This window comes from Aythya ferina, assembly GCF_964211825.1.
Source record: "Aythya ferina genome assembly, chromosome: 2".
In the NCBI taxonomy this organism is placed as follows: Eukaryota; Metazoa; Chordata; class Aves; order Anseriformes; family Anatidae; genus Aythya; species Aythya ferina.
The window spans coordinates 12,856,055-12,874,602 of record NC_140297.1 but is presented as its reverse complement, the minus strand read 5'-3'; the positions used below and the strand labels follow the sequence as shown (position 1 = coordinate 12,874,602).

Here is an 18,548-nt window from a genome sequence, read left to right as displayed (position 1 = left end):
CTCTTGACCTTGAGGGGAAAAATGTGTGCTGTACAAGAAGAATAAGATTAAAACTCTTATATGAGTGGCCAGTGGGGAAAAAAAAAAAAAAAAAAAAAAAAAAAAAAAAAAAAAAAAAGTTTTTCAGGGCTTCTAAGCACTAAATTCTTTGATTTTATAATGGAAAAATGGCACAAAACATTTAAAAACATTTTTAAATGTTTTTAAAAATCAGTACAATCTGTTTCCACAAACACTAAAGTTCCATAATCATATAGCTATTGGCTAACATGATTACAAAACACAGTAAAGATTGTTTGCCTCCTTTAATTATGTAGTTCCCACATGAGTCCTTTTACATAAAATCTTAATTCTCCACTTCATCTGCTCTGATACTCCTCTCTAGACATCTCTTTTGAAAGATGTTTATCTTAATATTTTTCAGAGACAATTTTCAGTTTCTATTCTGAATATTAGTTAGTTAATCTCTTTGAAGCACAGGAGAAATTCTTCTGGGAAATTGGAGTGCGTAGAGAATAATGGTTCTCCAAACTAGACAAAGAACCATAGCCTAAATACTAAATATAGGGATCAATAGGAAAGAAAAAATGAAAGAAATAAAAAAAAATAAAAAAAAAAGAGCCTGGGAGAAAAGTATGAACTAAAAGTTGTTGCCAATGTGGAAAATTAGTACATTAAGAAGGACTTGCCTACAGGCAAGTAGGTTGATCTCACTATTAAGATTTTTTTCTATTATCAGTCTCATTGCAACATTAAGGGTTATTTACCTGAGAATAGCTACTGGGCTGCATGATTTCTAACCTGCACTGTTAGTTTTCTCTGTTAACTTTATCAATTAATATTTATTTATTTATTTATTTATTTTGTTTTACTTATTTTATTTATATTTATTTATTGTTTTATTTTATTTATTTATTGTTTTTTTTTATTTATTTATTTATTTATATAATAGTTACATTTCTCTATTATTTGAGAGTATATCCCAAGAATTTTAATGGCACAAATATACTTATCAATAACTCACAAATATTGTACTTTACTGTTATCCTGGATGCTCCATGATCTTACTATGCCTCTTGTGAAATCCTTTAATATATTTATAATATATATATCTGAAACATGATCTTTATACTATAAACACTATAAATACAGAAATGTGATTGTGATAATCAACCTATTTTGGCTAACAGAAAGAGGCATTTGAAATATTTCTCAAACATTCAGTGATTTTGTGTCTTCATCTTTCCTACCCTTGTCCATTAAAATGAAATGGACTAGATTCCATGGATTCACTAAAATCCTTCTCCAACTCTTTAACCATATTTTTTGTTCCTGTCAATTTTATTCTCTAGCACTCACTCACTGAGGTCTTACTCATTTAATTTCTATGCAAAGTGAATTTTAGGGCATCTTACAAATCCCTTAAGGTGTTTTTTATCTGTAAAAATCTGACAGACCATTAATGACAGCAATACACAGCAGGCGCCACCAGACTTAAGGAAACATTTCAAAAATGTAAATTGCAAGTTATGATATTCTAAGACTCGAAAATGGAAATTAATTAGACACATGGGGGGGGGATTTGTTTTTCTTGAAGCCATTTTCTTTTTTTTATGGAACTAGAGGCTGCTTTTTTGCCTCCTTCCTCCTCACTTTGTGCAGTGAGGTCAATAGATCTGATTTATGATGTGTCTTCACAGGTAGTGATACTGGCTGTGGTAGGTGGTCTGATCCAGATCGTAAGTTCCAGTTTTAACATGCCTAAATGCAATTGTTTTACTTCAGCCATAGTTTTCTTTGTCATAATTTCTTTGTCACATTTCTTTGTCATAATTATTTGGCTTTTTTTTTTTAACTTAATTTAGATCTCAACTAAATGTTTTATGTACATATATATATTAAAAAAAAAAAAAAAAAAAAAAAAAAAAAAAAAACATAGAGCACATAATTACTATAATGAAGATGAATTAGTACTCTTTGGGATTTACATCAAAAATTTTGTCCAGTTTGTTTAGGCACTGAAATGACAGTGTACTCCTCAAGAGAAATAACTAGATATAAGATGCTCCTTGCATGTAAGAGATGTAAAAAAATAGGAGGGTAGCCAACTATCTATATACACACAGTCAGGGGCCTAGTAGCCTTTAAATGGAGGACTCTCTCCTGGATCCACATGATAGTATCATGCCTCTACTGTGTATTAACAATATTGCATTGAATTTTCTGTTTCACAGAATCACAGAATCACAGAATTTCTAGGTTGGAAGAGACCTCAAGATCATCGAGTCCAACCTCTGACCTAACACTAACAGTCCTCCACTAAACCATATCACTAAGCTCTACATCTAAACGTCTTTTAAAGACCTCCAGGGATGGTGACTCCACCACTTCCCTGGGCAGCCCGTTCCAATGTCTAACAACCCTTTCGGTAAAGAAGTTCTTCCTAAGATCCAACCTAAAACTCCCCTGGCGCAACTTTAGCCCATTCCCCTTTGTCCTGTCACCAGGCACATGGGAGAACAGACCAACCTCCACCTCACTACAGCCTCCTTTAAGGTACCTGTAGAGAGCAATAAGGTCACCCCTGAGCCTCCTTTTCTCCAGGCTGAACAAGCCCAGCTCCCTCAGCCGCTCCTCGTAGCACTTGTTCTCCAGACCCCTCACCAGCTTTGTCGCCCTTCTCTGGACTCGCTCAAGCACCTCAATGTCCTATTTTTTTAAAACATCTTTCATTCAAGGGTGTAAAAATCACTGTTAATATTAAAATAGATTCTTCACATCCTCCTCAGTGTGCAATTGACATTGGAGATAGTGGCCCAATGATACATAATGGTCTTCCTCTGTCCCTCCCTTAGGATGCCATATTTGCAGTGCAAGGTACCACTCAAGCAGGAAGAATTTATTTGGGTTTAGCAGAACTCAGAATGGCTCTTTAAGGGTCTTGCCTTTGCCGAGACTTGCCATTGATTCCAATTGATTTTAGGAAGAAACAATTATTTGTGAGATTCATTTATTTATTATGTTCCAGATGTTATTTTTATTCAGTTTAAACATATATTAATCTCCTCTCCTTCTGAAGTCCCATGGAAGAAGAACTAGAAAAGGAGGAAAGTAGATGAAGACGGAGATGGGAAAATGGTGAGAAAGGGATATAAACATTGAGGGATGTGCTTAAGATAGCAAGAGAATGTTTTCTTTCTGAATAATCATTACCTTGGCTACTTTCAGGATGCATCAATGAGACAGCCACAAAATTCTTGTTGTTTTTGCCAAACTGGTTTTGAATAAAACAAAGTTTCGGTGCAATTTATCAATTTTTTCTCTTTAAAATTCACCTTGTGTTTCCTCTACAAATGACTTCATTCTTCTATATAATGTTTTGGTTTGTCACTTTATTCTTCTATATAATGTTTTGGTTTGTCATTTGTTTCTAAAATTGTGTTTTTGTTTGTTTCTTACAAATATCCATGGAGCAAGTATTCTTGTATCTGCTGGTTTCCTTGTTCTCAATATCCAAGGCATAAATGGTCTGTTATTGAAAGAGCAAAAGAAAGACATTGCTTAAGGTGTTGGTATGTTCCAGCTTGATTTGTCTGAGCCTACAAGAGACAGTTGCTCCTTACCAGAAAGAATTCTGATGTCACCCTTTTGGTAAAAAGTTCTGATTAAAAAAAAAAAAAAAATAGGAGAAGAAGTCAAGTAATGGAACAGGTTTCTCAGAGAGGTTGTGAAGACTCCATCCTTGAAGGAGTAGAGCCAGATGGTGCCAAAGAAGGCTGTACACAAAATAGACAGATATTCCACTAACTGAATAGCGAGACTGAAGAAGCAGAGAAGTTAAAGGAGCAGAGAAGTACATTAATAATCCCTTTGCCAAGAGAGTTGTAGTGGGTTTATGAGGCACGGTTTTGGTATCGGGGAGCTGCAGGGGTGACCTCTGTGAAAAGAATCCAGAAGCTGCCCCATGTTAGGTAACAGCCAGTCTCAGCCAGCTTCAAAGTGACCTGCTGCTGGCCAGAGACATGCCAAGAAGTGGTTTTCTTTGCACCTCTGTGAGAGCAGATTTAAGAAAGGGAAGGGAAGGGAAGGGAAGGGAAAGGAAGGGAAAGGAAAGGAAAGGAAAGGAAAGGAAAGGAAAGGAAAGGAAAGGAAAGGAAAGGAAAGGAAAGGAAAGGAAAGGAAAGGAAAGGAAAGGAAAGGAAAGGAAAGGAAAGGAAAGGAAAGGAAAGGAAAGGAAAGGAAAGGAAAGGAAAGGAAAGGAAAGGAAAGGAAAGGAAAGGAAAGGAAAGGAAAGGAAAGGAAAGGAAAGGAAAGGAAAGGAAAGGAAAGGAAAGGAAAGGAAAGGAAAGGAAAGGAAAGGCAATACAACTGCAGCTGGAAGAATGAGGAGTGAGGAAACAGCCCTGAAAACCCCAAGGTGAGTGCAGCAGGAGGGCAGGAGGTGCGCCAAGTACACAACACCAGTTCCCCTGCAGCCTGTGGAAAGGCCCCTAGTAGAGCAAGCTGTCCCCCTGCAGCCCATGGGTCCCACATGGAGCAGATCTCCATGCTGCAGCCCGTGAAGGAGCCCCCGGTGGAGCAGGTGGATGTGGCCTGGAGGAGGCTGCGGCCCATGGAGAGCCCCCGCAGGAGCAGGCCCTGGGCCGGAGCTGCAGCGTGTGGAGAAGAGCCCATGCAGGAGCAGGGGATCTGGGTGAGCTGCCGCCCATGCTGGAGCAGTTTGCTCCTGACAGAGGGACCTCATGCTACAGAGCCATGTTGGAAGAGTTCTTGAAGAGCTCCTGCCTGTGGGTAGCTCCCGCAGGCTCAGTTCGGGAAGGACAGCATCCCGTGGGAGGGACCCCATGTGGAGCAGGGGCAGAGAGTGACTGTGAAGGAGTGGTGGAGGCGAAGCACTATGGACTGACTGCAGCCTCCATTTCCCTGTTCCCCTGTGCTGCTCAGGAGAAAGAAGGGAGAAGAGGGTGGGTGCGGGGAGGAAGTTTTTAGTTTGTTTTCTTTGTTTCTCACTTCTCTAGCTTGTTAGTAATAGGCAATAAATTTCATTAATTTACACTGAGTCTGTTTTGCCCATGATGATAATTGCTCAGTGATCTCCCTGTTCTTATCTCAGTCCTTGAGCCCTTTTCATTGTATTTTTTCTACCTTTCCCTTTGAGGAGGGGGAGTGAGAGATCATTTGTGGTGGAGCTCAGCTGCCCATCTGAGTAAAACTACCTCAAGAGTCCTCCAATATTTCATCTGAAGAACAAGGGGTCAGGAGATGCTGCATTTTGACACATGCTGTATATGTCAAAGTTGGGTTCATTGAGGACTCAGGCAATGCAATGAATTGTTCTTCTGCATATCACTTCTGAGAAAAAATCACCTTCCAGAAACACACAGTCATACCTAACTAGGCATGGAGGAAAGAACTTAACTTACTCTGGGAGTCTGAGGGAATTTCAGACAGTGATGCTGCACCAGGGATACTACTGTCCCCTTTCAAATTCAAGCCCAGATTCCTCAAGTATTTTTCTACATTCTACTTATATTTATATGCATGAAAATACAATTGTTTTCCTTTGAATGGAATGTTTTCTGTTTCACCTCTGGGTATAAATTCAAGCTCTGCTGGTGAAATCAAATCATATCTATCTAGAATTCCCATCTTTCTGTGGTCAGCATGCAGTGTCATTAGAGGGTAAGCCACTGGGAAGCTTAGGGTATTAGCCTGCTGACACTGTAGACCTCTAACAGTAATTTACATGCAACACATAGTGGTCTGGCACCCACTCTTGCTTAACTGGAGTAAATCCAAAACAGCTTCTCAAAAAAAAAAAAAAGTGCATAGAAAATGCAGGAGTCACAAAAGCATTAGCTGTAAGAACAGAGTAGTCTTTCTTGATATTAAAAAATTTTTATGCTGCTTATTTTATACATATAACTCGAAAGAGTATAAGGGAGATGAAAGCAATGCAGAGTGCTTGAGATGTATTTCTTGGCTTCCTCAAACATGTCATTAAGTAATTTTTATGAGAAATGGGGAAACCGAGGGAGATATCATTAAATACAGCAGGTTAATGACTTAACTAACTGCAAAAAAAATCAAAAATTAGTTTAACAATATATATGCTATCCGCATCTAGGTACCACTTAATCCATTTACTTATATATTGTGTCTTTTTTCTCTATTTTTTTAAATAATTATAAAACAGAAGCTCTTTATGCAGGGATTGTGGTTTTCTTTACAGTGAACACTATTTATTAAAAAAAAAAAAAAAAAAGAAGTTCTTGATATTAGTAGCTACATCTTTGCATTTAATTTTTCAGTATGGAGTTGTGATAAATGGCATTTTTTCATGCCTGAATAATTATTATATCTAATGGTTATATTGTTTAACTGTAATAACCAAAGTTGACCAAATAAGTCATAAATAGCCAATCATTTATTCAATTCATTATTCTTCTTGTAGTATTAACGAATTGTCAATGACATTTTCATGGACATATTAACCTATTGGAAATTAGTCATCAAAGAAATGCTGCAATTATTTCTTGGCCTATAATCTGAGAATAAATAAGTAAGAATGAAGTGTCTTTTTTTTTTTTTTTTTTTTGACTAAGCAGCATTTAAAGTTTTTATGCAAGAAAATGCATGGTTTCACATCAAAAAGAAAAGTTCAAATACTTCATCCATAAACAAGTTCCTTGTCTTACAATTAGAAGATGTTTTTCAATGTTTTTCAATTTGCAATGATATGTACATACAATTAATTTTGTGTACATTTTCTACAGAAAATTAAATTCTGACAAGCTCTGATCATTATGGTAAACATTGCCTATTCACTTGTTGCTTGGGTACATTTGACAGGCCACATGAATACTCCATTTACATCCTCAGATAACATCTACTTTCCAAGGGGAAAACTTATGTTTATACATTTCACATTGCTTTTTTAGGGAGATTTTTTTATGATTCCTCTAACACATTAATGTTTCAAAATCCTCCAAGCAAGAAGAATTCTTTAAAGTGGTAAAAAAAGCACTACGATAAAATAACTTATTCATTGGGACAGGAGAGGCTATATTATTCAACAAATTTTGTCTAGCTCTAGACTGGAAACTCCAACAAAGAGTTGAGGAGGCCACATATTTTATGAAATCCACATAACTGGCAGCACCACAGTTTATCTTCTGTCTTAGCTGGGACTTCTTAATAAAACTGCATGTGCAGTAAATGGTATAGAGTAACACAAAGAGATGAACTTTTTTCATGGAAATGTTTCACTTCCCAGTGTTGGTAAATATAAATTATCTTTCAGAACTAATAATTGGAACCCAAAGAGTAAAAAAAGGAAGGAAAATGATCTTGTATTTGTTTGAGGAAGTCTATGTACACCACAACTGAATAACTATGGTTGCCATGCTACAATAGTGTGTTGACTAAAATAAGGATATAAAGAAGTGACTCTGTTATCAATGAGCATTGATCCATCCTACAAACAGATATCATCTGCTAAGCCTAATAATCTCTTACAGCATTGTTCACTGAAGAAACGAAAACAGCAGCCACACTGCTGAGTCAATATTTATGACTCAGTGGGATTTAGGTGCAACAGAGGTACAAATGTGCCATGTGTAAGCAGTTTCAGGGCTCTGCTGTTGTGCCCCAGCCAGTCCTGAGCTGCAAGCAAACAGCCACCCTGCACTGCAGATGCCTAGTGCTACACAGGGGATGATGGGGTTCCAAGTGTCATACAGAGCCACGTGGTCTCAGGGGTCTTGTGAATGAGGGTAGCAGGAAATAACTTTGTTTTAGGAAACAGAATGACTCGTGTTCCAACTGTTCCACTTGCAAGGCAAAAATATTTCTCAGCTGATGTAATAAAGTGCATTTGAATGAGTTGCCCAAGCAGGTTTTTTTTTTTTTTTTTTTTTTTTTTTTTTTTTTTTTTTAACTCTTTCCAAAGCCCTTATTAATTTGATAAAATGTGGTGGAAGGTCACCTTCAAAATTGCCTAATAGTGTTTCATCTTTTGGTTAAAACTGCAATTGCTAATATATCTTATGAATTTATGGTATAATATAAACTTCTTCAATAGAATTACTGTGTAAAATTTTGTCACTGTGCATGTAAGCAACACAGCTTGTACAAGCAACTCAAAAGAATTCCACAGATTTGCTTGGGCGTGAAGATTGGCAGGACCTGGCACAAACTGTCTTTTTGCTAAAAGGACTGAAATAACAGCAAGGATTTGGGGGTTGTTTGGTGGTGGAGATTTTATGGAAGAGGAAAGTCCAGATCCTCCCAGAAACGTGTCTGTAAACCTTGTCTATAATATATTAAGAAGCTGAGACTTCAAAGTAAGGACAATCTTTTTTTCAAAGACACTTTGAAAGACCAAAGACCTTTTGTAATGTCAAGATTAGTTGTTGAGAAAGCTAGATGTGTACAAAGACCATGCTGATTAAAGCTTGGTGATAGCACCAGAAATTCAGCTACGGTACAGACTGAGTGTCACTAATTTTTGTGGAACTATACCGGTTTGCATAAAGCTGTTGCAACCTCACAGGTGAGGAACTGGGATCTAATTAAGGCTGGGATTTTTCTATCGTGATAAAGAGGGAAAGGGCAGAGTATGAGCCAAGCAACAGAAAGGGGGTTATGGGGAGCTCTGTGTTGTTGCAGCTAATCCTAGACTGGAAGTTGACAGGAATTGTTACTTTGGGGATTTGTCATCTCATTCAAACTGATGTTTTTAGGAAGAGAGTGAATTTCTGGGATGTAGGATCACTGCTCCAATTTCATGTCCAAAACCTCATATGCGTCAAACCTCTCTAGAACACAGGTAAAATCAAAAGTACTAATAAACCACTTTCCCCATTTTGTCTCTCTCCACTAAAATCCTGGCAAATCTCAATGCACGTTCGAGGCAGAAATATCAAATGTCTGCAAATATTTTTACTTACTGCTTGTGTTGCCCTGGCCTGCAGACAGGGTGGAGATGGTGGGCAGTGCTATTTACTAGCACTGGCACTCTGCCCGTGAAAAAAGGAGTAGCAGCAGCTTTTGCTCATGTGACTTTTGCATTAATTCAGCATGACCAGAGCTTGCCCTTAGAGTAAATGTCAGGTTCCTTCTGGTAGCGACTCAGTGTCAGGAGCACAGTCTTGACTGCTGTTCCAATAGTCTCAGAAGATCCAGGTTTAAAATAACAAATGCTGATTGATTTTATTATTTTATTTTATTTTATTTTATTTTATTTTATTTTATTTTATTTTATTTTATTTTATTTTATTTTATTTTATTTTATTTTATTTTTTCATTGGGTTTGATTCATTTTGATAGTGCCTAAATAGTGATGTTTCCTTAAAAACAGTCTGAGACACTTTCTGGGGTTAGTAAAGGTGCCAACTTCAGGTCTCAAGGAACAATGAAATTAAATAAAGCAACACCAGAACTGTGGTTTTTGGTATTTCAACCTTTTAGAAATTGAAAGTGAATGCAATTCCTTTTTACGTGAGTCCATTCTCATTTCTTTTCTTCACTGAGGTCTGAGTATCCACTAGCACCTTGGAAAGCAGTTTTTAAATGCTTGAGGAACTGTCATCTAACGTTGAAAATTAAGTTTTCTGTTTCTTGGCCAATGGTATAACTGGTGCCTTTTTTCTGGGAAAAAAAAATATATATATATATATATAATTATTGTTATATATATTATAATTATGTATATATATACATTATATATTATATATATATAAATATAATTTCCCATAGTACAAAGTATATTTTATTAAAACCTTGTCTCAGGGAGATGATTACATTTGTAAATGCCCATGCTCTCTCCATGCCAAACAAAGTACATGATTTTATGAGGGATAAAAAGTAGGGAAAATATCAAATCTGTGATCAAATAAAAGCTCTCCAGAAAATTCAGAGATTTTAAAGGCAATTAAATAATAAAATAAAATAAAATAAAATAAAATAAAATAAAATAAAATAAAATAAAATAAAATAAAATAAAATAAAATAAAATAAAATAAAATAAAATAAAATGTGGATTATTTTTGAAAACATACTGGGAAAAGAGAGAAAGAGAGAAAGAGAAGGAAGGAAGGAAGGAAGGAAGGAAGGAAGGAAGGAAGGAAGGAAGGAAGGAAGGAAGGGAGGGAGGGAGGGAGGGAGGGAGGGAGGATAAATTGTTCTAAAAAAAATGACATTTGATAATACCCGCTCATGGCTATTCGGTATGTGGAGCAAGACAGTGTGCAATAAACCTCCTGACACAGAGACTGAACATAAGACCTTAACACCAGATGTTTACTCTGTGTGTCCATTCCTTCTTGATTGCACTACTTAGCAATACAGAAACATTTTAGTGTCATTTGAACATCCAATTTCTGAAATCTGACAGCTCAGCATTTGGAACCAGAGCATATTAAGTGGGGATAACAGGAAGATTTACTTAAAAAAAACTCGCTGAACCCAAGCAGAAACACTCATGCAGACATCCAGTGAAGAAAGATATATGTGAGTGTGTTGCCCTTAAAACTTCATAAAGGTTACTTATATTCATGTGCTATTATTTAAGGCCAAAGGAGATCTCCTTTCTAGTAATTATCGTAAGGCTATTCAAAAGCAATTTTAGTAATGCTGGCTGGAGAGTTTCTCTGAGCTGGAACTTATGAGTCTTTACATAATAATAGGTTAACATATAATTTAAATTGTGATTTGTAAGGTTAATTTGCAAGTGAAGAAGATCTCTCTGCTGCTCAAGTTTCTGCCTCATTTGTGTGTAAAGATCTCTGTTTGCCTGCTGATCTATTAAGGCAACAGCTACTTTCCAGTCAACTGTTCCAGGAACAGTACCTCTAGCTGTAGTATTTTTAAGAATATGTTATATGAACAATATATCAGGCTGTCCATTGAGCAACCTGTCACACTGACCCACATAAAGAAAAGCTTTTAGGTGGACCCTGAGATATTGCCTGGTGCTGCTGAAAGTTTGCTGTGTTCCCCAAATGCAAGCCACTCTTTCTTAGTGAAGCAAAACCTTCTCTGCTAGAAGCCCCACACCTAGGAAAAAAAAGCAACCTTTGATTTCAGAGGTGATAACCAGTATACATGTATATTCTAACTGAATAAAAGTCATACCTTCCACTGATATCCCTTATTAGTGCAGCAGGCTGTGATCTGGAAATGAAGTTAAATAGCTTGGAGGGTTCCTAAGTAGGCATGGGTCTAGTTACAAAAGAGCTTTGTGTTCAGTCTGAGCAATATTATCATGGCTTTCTAGCTGTTTTCCTCATGAATATGTATAGATGTGTGTGCATGTGTGTCTTTTAATTGAAGCATAAAGCTGCAGAGAGGATGCATTAACGCACCAGAGTTAACATAGTGTGGCCAGTGAGATATATTACTTAAGCTAAACGATACTAAAAGAAAATAGAAAAAAAAAAAATAAAAAGTCACATATCCACTGAAAGGAAGAAAAGAGCACTGATTGTCATCAGGTGTTCTTAAGGGAACATCTGGTGTTAAATCATGAGAGGTTGACCGGAGACTTTCTGCTTATTGTCCTTCAAGTCCAGAAAATGGACCACCCCAAGTGCACGTACACAAATAAGGCACTACCAAGGGCACCGCATGATGGGGGAAGCTCTCACACATTTTCTGGAAAACACCATAACTGGGTGGCTCTCTGGAGTGCCTGCATGTTAAAGCATAAAGCATGGGGAAGAGACAGCAGGAATTACAAGTTTGCTTGTTATTACAAGGCTACAATCCCACTGGGATCATGAAGGTGTGGTGGGATAGCTCACCTGACTGAGAGCTGCCATGGGTCTTTATGAAGGACAGGCTGAGAACATGGGAGCTGCCTGTTATGTGAGGGAGCAGCGGGGACGCAAAGAGCTGTCTGGGATCAGAGGAGCAAGCTAACAGCTTATGGTCCAGAATTAGCAAACATACCAACATGGGTGTCATTGAAGTGGCTGTTTGCTACGGACAACCTGATCAAGAAGATGAGACCTTCCACAGAAAGTGGCAGAAAGTTCAACTGGAGGTCAGGTACCAGTAGTATACCCAAGTAAAAATCATGGGGTTAATACTGTTTGCCTTCAATACTGATCAGAATAGTTGATGGGATAGAGTATATCCTCAGTAAACATACAGATGGTACTCAGCTAGAAATGCTGAGATCATATATCTCAGCATAAAACCATACACGAGATGGTTTTGATACCATTTAGATGGACCTGGACAGGCTGGGGAAATGGGAAACCTCAGGAAGTTCAACAAAGGGAAAGGCAGAAGTCCTGAGTTAGGAGAGATGCAAGGACATCCTAAAAACAAAAAGTGTGTGTGTGTCTTTGTGTGTGTGTGTGTGTGTGTGTGTGTGTGTGTGTGTGTGTGTGACTTGCACTCTGCTTTTAAATTCTAATACTCCTTTCTTGAGGAGGAAAAACATGAGAGACAGAAGTATTTTTAACATCAAGTCAACATAGAAAATCTTAACATTTTTAATTTAGAAATTTTATTTAAAATACATTTCTTTAAAATAAAAGTTCTGCTATCATGAAATATTTTAAAATAAAGTATTTTTAGTTAAGACATTTCAGCAGTCTCTATTACAGAGAACACTCCATCCTTTTTGCAATGATACATACAACAAAAGATGCTATTAGATGACCTTAAATATAATTTTGTATTTTATTCCGAGTCAGATTTTGAGGGCTTTGAGTTTTATCATGTTTATATAAAGCTAAAAGAGATCATTTACTGTTGGTCAAAATACATACTTAATTATTCTGTGAAAAACACATATCTTATTCCACCTAAAACATTCAAACATCAATAATTTAAAAATTATTTAGACTTTTTAAGGTATTTTTGGAAATTAATTTCCTGAATCTAAAAGGAGAAGCTTAAAGACACTCAGAAGATAGATAAAAACTTGTGTGAAGACATTATAAGAGGCAGTAGTGTCAAACAGCAAACTCAGAGCTAGGAAGGAAGGGATACCTCATTTTGCACAGCATAGCTCATGAGTCCTCAGGGAAGGAACTGGAAAGTAACCAAAGAACAAATAAACAGTAAATTACTCACAACTTAGCAAAACTTCGAGCGTTTTGAAAACATTTTTCATAGTTATGGTTTATGACTATTTTTGGATTCTTATAATTCCTCAGGATATACAAGGATCTACAGGAATGAGTTTCTACTACATGTTGCCACATTTTTTACACAGTAATTTTGTATTATTATTCTATAATTTATCTGGATCAGGGATAGAATTGACCAGACTGTGGAGGAAAATGACAAGAGAGAAATTTTTGTGATCCTGAGTATCCTCTAAATGCATCCCCCTTCTCTGTTTGTCACTTTAAAACATCTCTCTGCAAACATTGGCGATGTTTTTATGGCTGTGGTTTGAGCCTGGTTTTAATCTTATGCTTATTTTTTTCATAGCTGAATCATCTGTCTGTACCAGATCACAGAGAGGTTAAAAAACAAGCAAATGCATTTATAGTTATTGGATTGAATAGTGCACATCTCTGTAGCAAAGATTAACTCTTATCTGTTAATAAGCACATTAAACATGTTCTAAAAGTCTAAAGGAAAGAGCTTTATCACAAAATGACCAAGTAACCACCACATCCCTTTCTGGGGGACCTCTGCACTGGAGTAATCCCAGAGCTCATAAAATCATAGACTCATAGAAAGGTTTGGATTGGAAGGGACCATTAAAGGTCATCTAGTACAACCCCCAAGCTCCATTTAACCTTGCTATTACCATGCTCCATTTTAAATTACCATGTATTTAAAAAGTATACTTTCTGCAGAAATATACACATGCACACTGTTTACTATCAAAACTTACATTTCCATGGATTTTTGGTGTCAAAACTTTCCATTGTCCTGGAATTCCTTAATATCACAACAATATTAAATAGTTAAAAAGAAAATTTTGAAACCAGAATATGGTGAAAATTAGTTAAATTGATTTAGCATAGTAACAGTCCATAAGCTTTCTGTTTGTTTCTAAATATAGATATTTGAGTTCAGTGACTGTCAGGGCATATAGAGTTAACTGAGACCATTCTTGTTTTCCTAATTTAACATGACTGATTAGTCACCATTAATTGTTCTGTGTTAGAAATCTTTGTTTCATTGATTAGGTGACTCAATGTTATCCAATTATATAATGATATCTTCAGAAAAAGGCTAGAAGGCTGCAATACTAATTAATATGAAATATTATCCAATGTTCAGTACTTCAGGCTAGTACTTCACTGAAATATAATTGCATGTCCACAGCTATTGAATAGGACATAAAAGATTATTATTTTTACTTTTAACATACACAGCAGCTCATACATTTCGGTTTGTTGTTGTTGGCATAGTGGATGCTTCTTTACATGAAATAAAGCTTAAATTTTAGTGTTAAAGAACCCTGAGATCTTAAACTCCTTGAGTTTTGGTGTTAGTGTAGAGAATGGAGGAACAACAGCTATGCCACTAATTAAAGGCATATTGATTTGTTTGGCCTAATCTAATCATAGTCTTTATAATAAATCATAAGGTGTTTTGCAATTAGGAAATCCATACTAAATACCAAAAGGACTGCTATCTTTGTAACCTTATTAACTATGGCTTAATGCAAAAGTATTGTTCATGCAGATGTATATTATGACTTTTCATTCATGCCTCATTCAGTATTTTAGTGGGATATATTACTCTGCCAAAAGTCACTTAGAATGTGTATACATAATATAACAGTAATGTGTTCGTTCCCTCAGGAGTTTTCAAAATCATATTTCTATTTACATGTTTTCCTCAATTGCCCACTGCCACAAGCATTGCTTAAAATCATAGCTACTAGAACTAACATCTAATTAGATATCTATCATAAACTCAAATTTATAGTCCACATATAAATGTATGGAATGCTTGTGTTTGCATGTGGGAGACACTTTAAAAAAAAACTGTCTTGTATATGTACCTCCCTCTATATACATGTATTTGTCACCGTCACTGGTATCTAATAGGTAAACTGGTGTTACTGAAACAAAAAAGTGTTTGTTCTCTACCAGTGATACCTTTACCTTACCTAAATGACTGTTTACATTGGATAATTGTATATGGAGAGTAATGATCAATATAGGTTTTTCAGGTGCATCTATCAGAAACTTCTGTGATATAAGAACAGAACAAGAAGTTGTAATACTAGAAGTTCAATGAGTTCAATATTTCTCTGCTGCTGCTTCTTAACTCCTATTTTGAATATGGCTTTTAATACCTGCCTACATTGGAAACAAGAGCAAAAACCACTGATTTCCCCCAAATAACATTAAACCACAGAATAGAAACACATTTAGCCCATATTCTATTTGATACTAGGGAGGAGCACAATACTGGAAGCATACAGACTGTTTTTATTGGTCTTCAGCACTCTTGAACAAGATACGCATTTTGATCATATAGGCTCCTCTTTGTTTCCCTAAAGGGAGCTTTCTGAAGGAAGTGTATCTAATATGCTTCTTCCAGTGAAGAGGTACACTATTTTTCGGTCTTGTTTTAAGAAAATAGCTTCTTACAGTGGAGCTCTTTAATGTCTCTTGAAGAGTGCATCAAATAGGGATTTCTATCTTCATGGAAAACATCTATATGCACTAAACTGTGCATAGTTCAGAAGAGAGAAGGTAATGACTTAATAAGAGCTGTTAATTCAAATAAGGGGATTAAAAGCCAATTTAGGAGCAATTCATTAAATCAGGATTTATGTTATAGAGTAAAAATTAATTGTGGTATTGAAAAAGAATACCTGAAATTAACGTTAGGAAAGAGACCATATCCTAATTTGAATTAGTGGTTCTTAAAAAATATAGAAGAAAGATTAAATGGTTCCAGTTAAGCTTTCAGATTCACTAGTTTAATATACCTGTAGGCAAAACTTGTTGCTAAGGTAGCCTAATTCTCATTTTCACTTTGTTACTCCAGCAGTATAAAAATGGTCTGATCATGGGTGAAAAAATCAATTTGCTGGAGCAATATGTAAATTAGAGACAGGATTAAACTTTCTGTAATATTATTGTATTGAGATTCTGATACGCTCTACATCAGCAAGAAAAGACAAAATTAAAACTGAAACAGTGTTAATACACTCAGTAACACCATCAGTTCATTCTATTGTGCCTTAGTGCTACAACTTAGATGTATAAAGAGTAGTCTGAGTCCCTTGACAGTAGATAATATCACCATTAATACGTATGGTAAAATTGAAATTGTGCTCACTCTTTACCTCTGAATATTTTGCTCCGGTAGATTAAGTCTTACCCTTAGTGTTATTGTAATACTTTTTTTTGTTGTTGTTGATTTAGTTACATACTCAGGGGTATACTATCCCTTCAAAAGGAGCACATAACTTCCATTAATGGTAGTGGCAGCCATGTGTGCATATCAAGAGGGGAATGCTCCCTTCTAGAAATCGTATAGGAAGTCCCTAAGGGAATAATATTTTCTACAACTGCAAGTCTAAAAAGTTAGTGTGTACAGTAATTAAGAAAGCACAACAGGCAAATTCAAATTTTAGGAGTCTGGGTTTTATTGTTACAGATGTTCTTCAGAGGAAAGTCTGTTCAGCAGTTCCTTGAGTCATAAATGTTTAATTTTTAATCTATTTTTTACCGGTTTTGTGTAATGCAAGCTCCTTGTATGCCAAAAGAATTTTACAAGTGTTTTTTATTTCTTGAAAATTTAAAGTCATGGTGGTTAAGATTTCTCTTTTAAAAAATAATTTGCCCAATAAAAGAGCAGTGATATTTTTAATTCTAAACATAGATTTATTTGCTTTTGATTATTATCTGAATTTGGCAGCAAACAAGTATCATGGTTCATTTGTTGTTGTTGCTGTTGTGTTTTTGTGTTTTGTGTTGGTTTTTGTTGTTGTTGTTCTTCTTCTTTGTTTTTAAGTGAGTTCTGGAGCTTGACTCCCTTAAAAAATACCTGTGTGACCTTAAAAACCTGTCCCATTTGGAAATGATCCCAGGCTACTAAGTCTCATTGTGAAACTGGGCTGCAGAAGCCTTAAAAATGTCTTAGGACTGTCAAAAGAAGATGAGGGTACACAGCACCCAGAAGGATCAGATCTGGTGAAGGATCAGATCAGGCACCTCATATATACACTCCTCATTTATATTGCTATTTACAGATGGTAGACTATTTGCACAGATTGAATTTTCTCCTGTGAAAACCATACAAGCTACTGTGCCAGTGTATTGTTGGATTCACTTTGGGTTACGTCATTTATTTGCATTGAAACTATCTGTTTAGTAGACTCAGGAACTAAAAACAATAGCTGTTTCAGGAGATATTTATCTTTTGTGAGTCAAACAGCTGTCTTGTCTTCTCATACTTGCACGACCATGTGATGTAGGTTGTTAGCTAACAGGAGCTGATAAAAGGTAAGCTGTTTTTTGAAAGACTGGAAATATAATAGCATAATGATTGGGGGGAAAAACTCCTGGTGATTTAAATTTATTTACATTTTATCTTCTGCCATCTGCTGTAAACCAGAAATAAACTCATCCACACAGTGATGTGTGTTCCAGTCACTCAGCCTACCAGACAGGAAATTACTATTTTTGACTTTACAGAGTTAAATATTCCTCTGGCCACTGCTTGACCCAGTATAGCTCTCTTTATGCTAAGTTTAAAAATATATATATATCTTCCTTTTAATCTATAGAGAAAGGTCATCTATTATATTTTGTGCAATACAATTAGCCCCTAGTCAACAGTGCAATACAAGTAATAACCTACAATTAACTAATTATTCTTTGTTGGTTTAGATGGAATGTTTTCTTGGGGCAGGGACACATGTATTTACTTATTTCTCAAAGGTGCTATAGAAAACAATAATAGAGTCCTGAGGAAGCAGTTTAGTATTTCAAAAATGCATGAGTACCTAGTTCATTCCATGAGATTTAGATAACTAATTCTGGATCCAAAATGGATGGGTCTGGATCCAAATTCCATGGGTCTTTCTGTGCCCAAATACCTTTACACATCTGTGTCTATATCCCACTCTTTTAGCTCAACATCAGGGCATATAGTTAATACAGAAACCTGTTTTTTAGATTTATTCTTTTGCAGTGAAGGTGGAGGATAATCAGGCTGGGGCAGAGTGCACCTGAGATGAGAGGACCACATACCTGGGTGCAGGGAGATGTGATGCAGAGTCAATGGCAGCACCATGCACAACTTGGGACTCCCCATGCCTGGACAGGATGCAGCCATACTCCACACCACCTGCTGCAACAGCTCTTACAACATCAGGACATGGATTGAATATAATTGCCCTAGACTTGTTCACAGGCAAGAGTGCCTTAGAGAAAATACTGAGGCTTGTCTGTGGGCTAATTGTGTGTGAGTGCTCAGGGCTAAAAAACAGCATTCTTGGCTATGCAGTAGGGAGCGTGACCAGCTGCTAAGGGTCATCCTCTCTTGCCTCGTCATACCTGCTGATGTGTACCTGGGAATTAGCCCGACAGAGGCTGAGCAGG

At 36.3% G+C, this 18,548-nt stretch overlaps 1 long non-coding RNA gene across 1 annotated transcript in view; it reads left to right on the top strand.

The window, feature by feature from the left end:
* LOC311431592 overlaps positions 1-3,683 on the top strand; it is a 104,634-nt gene extending 100,951 nt beyond the window's left edge. Inside the window, exon 5 of the long non-coding RNA XR_014689544.1 lies at positions 2,243-3,683. This is a non-coding gene — a long non-coding RNA (uncharacterized lncRNA). The remainder of the gene's footprint in view (positions 1-2,242) is intronic.
* The last annotated feature ends 14,865 nt before the right edge of the window (positions 3,684-18,548 follow it).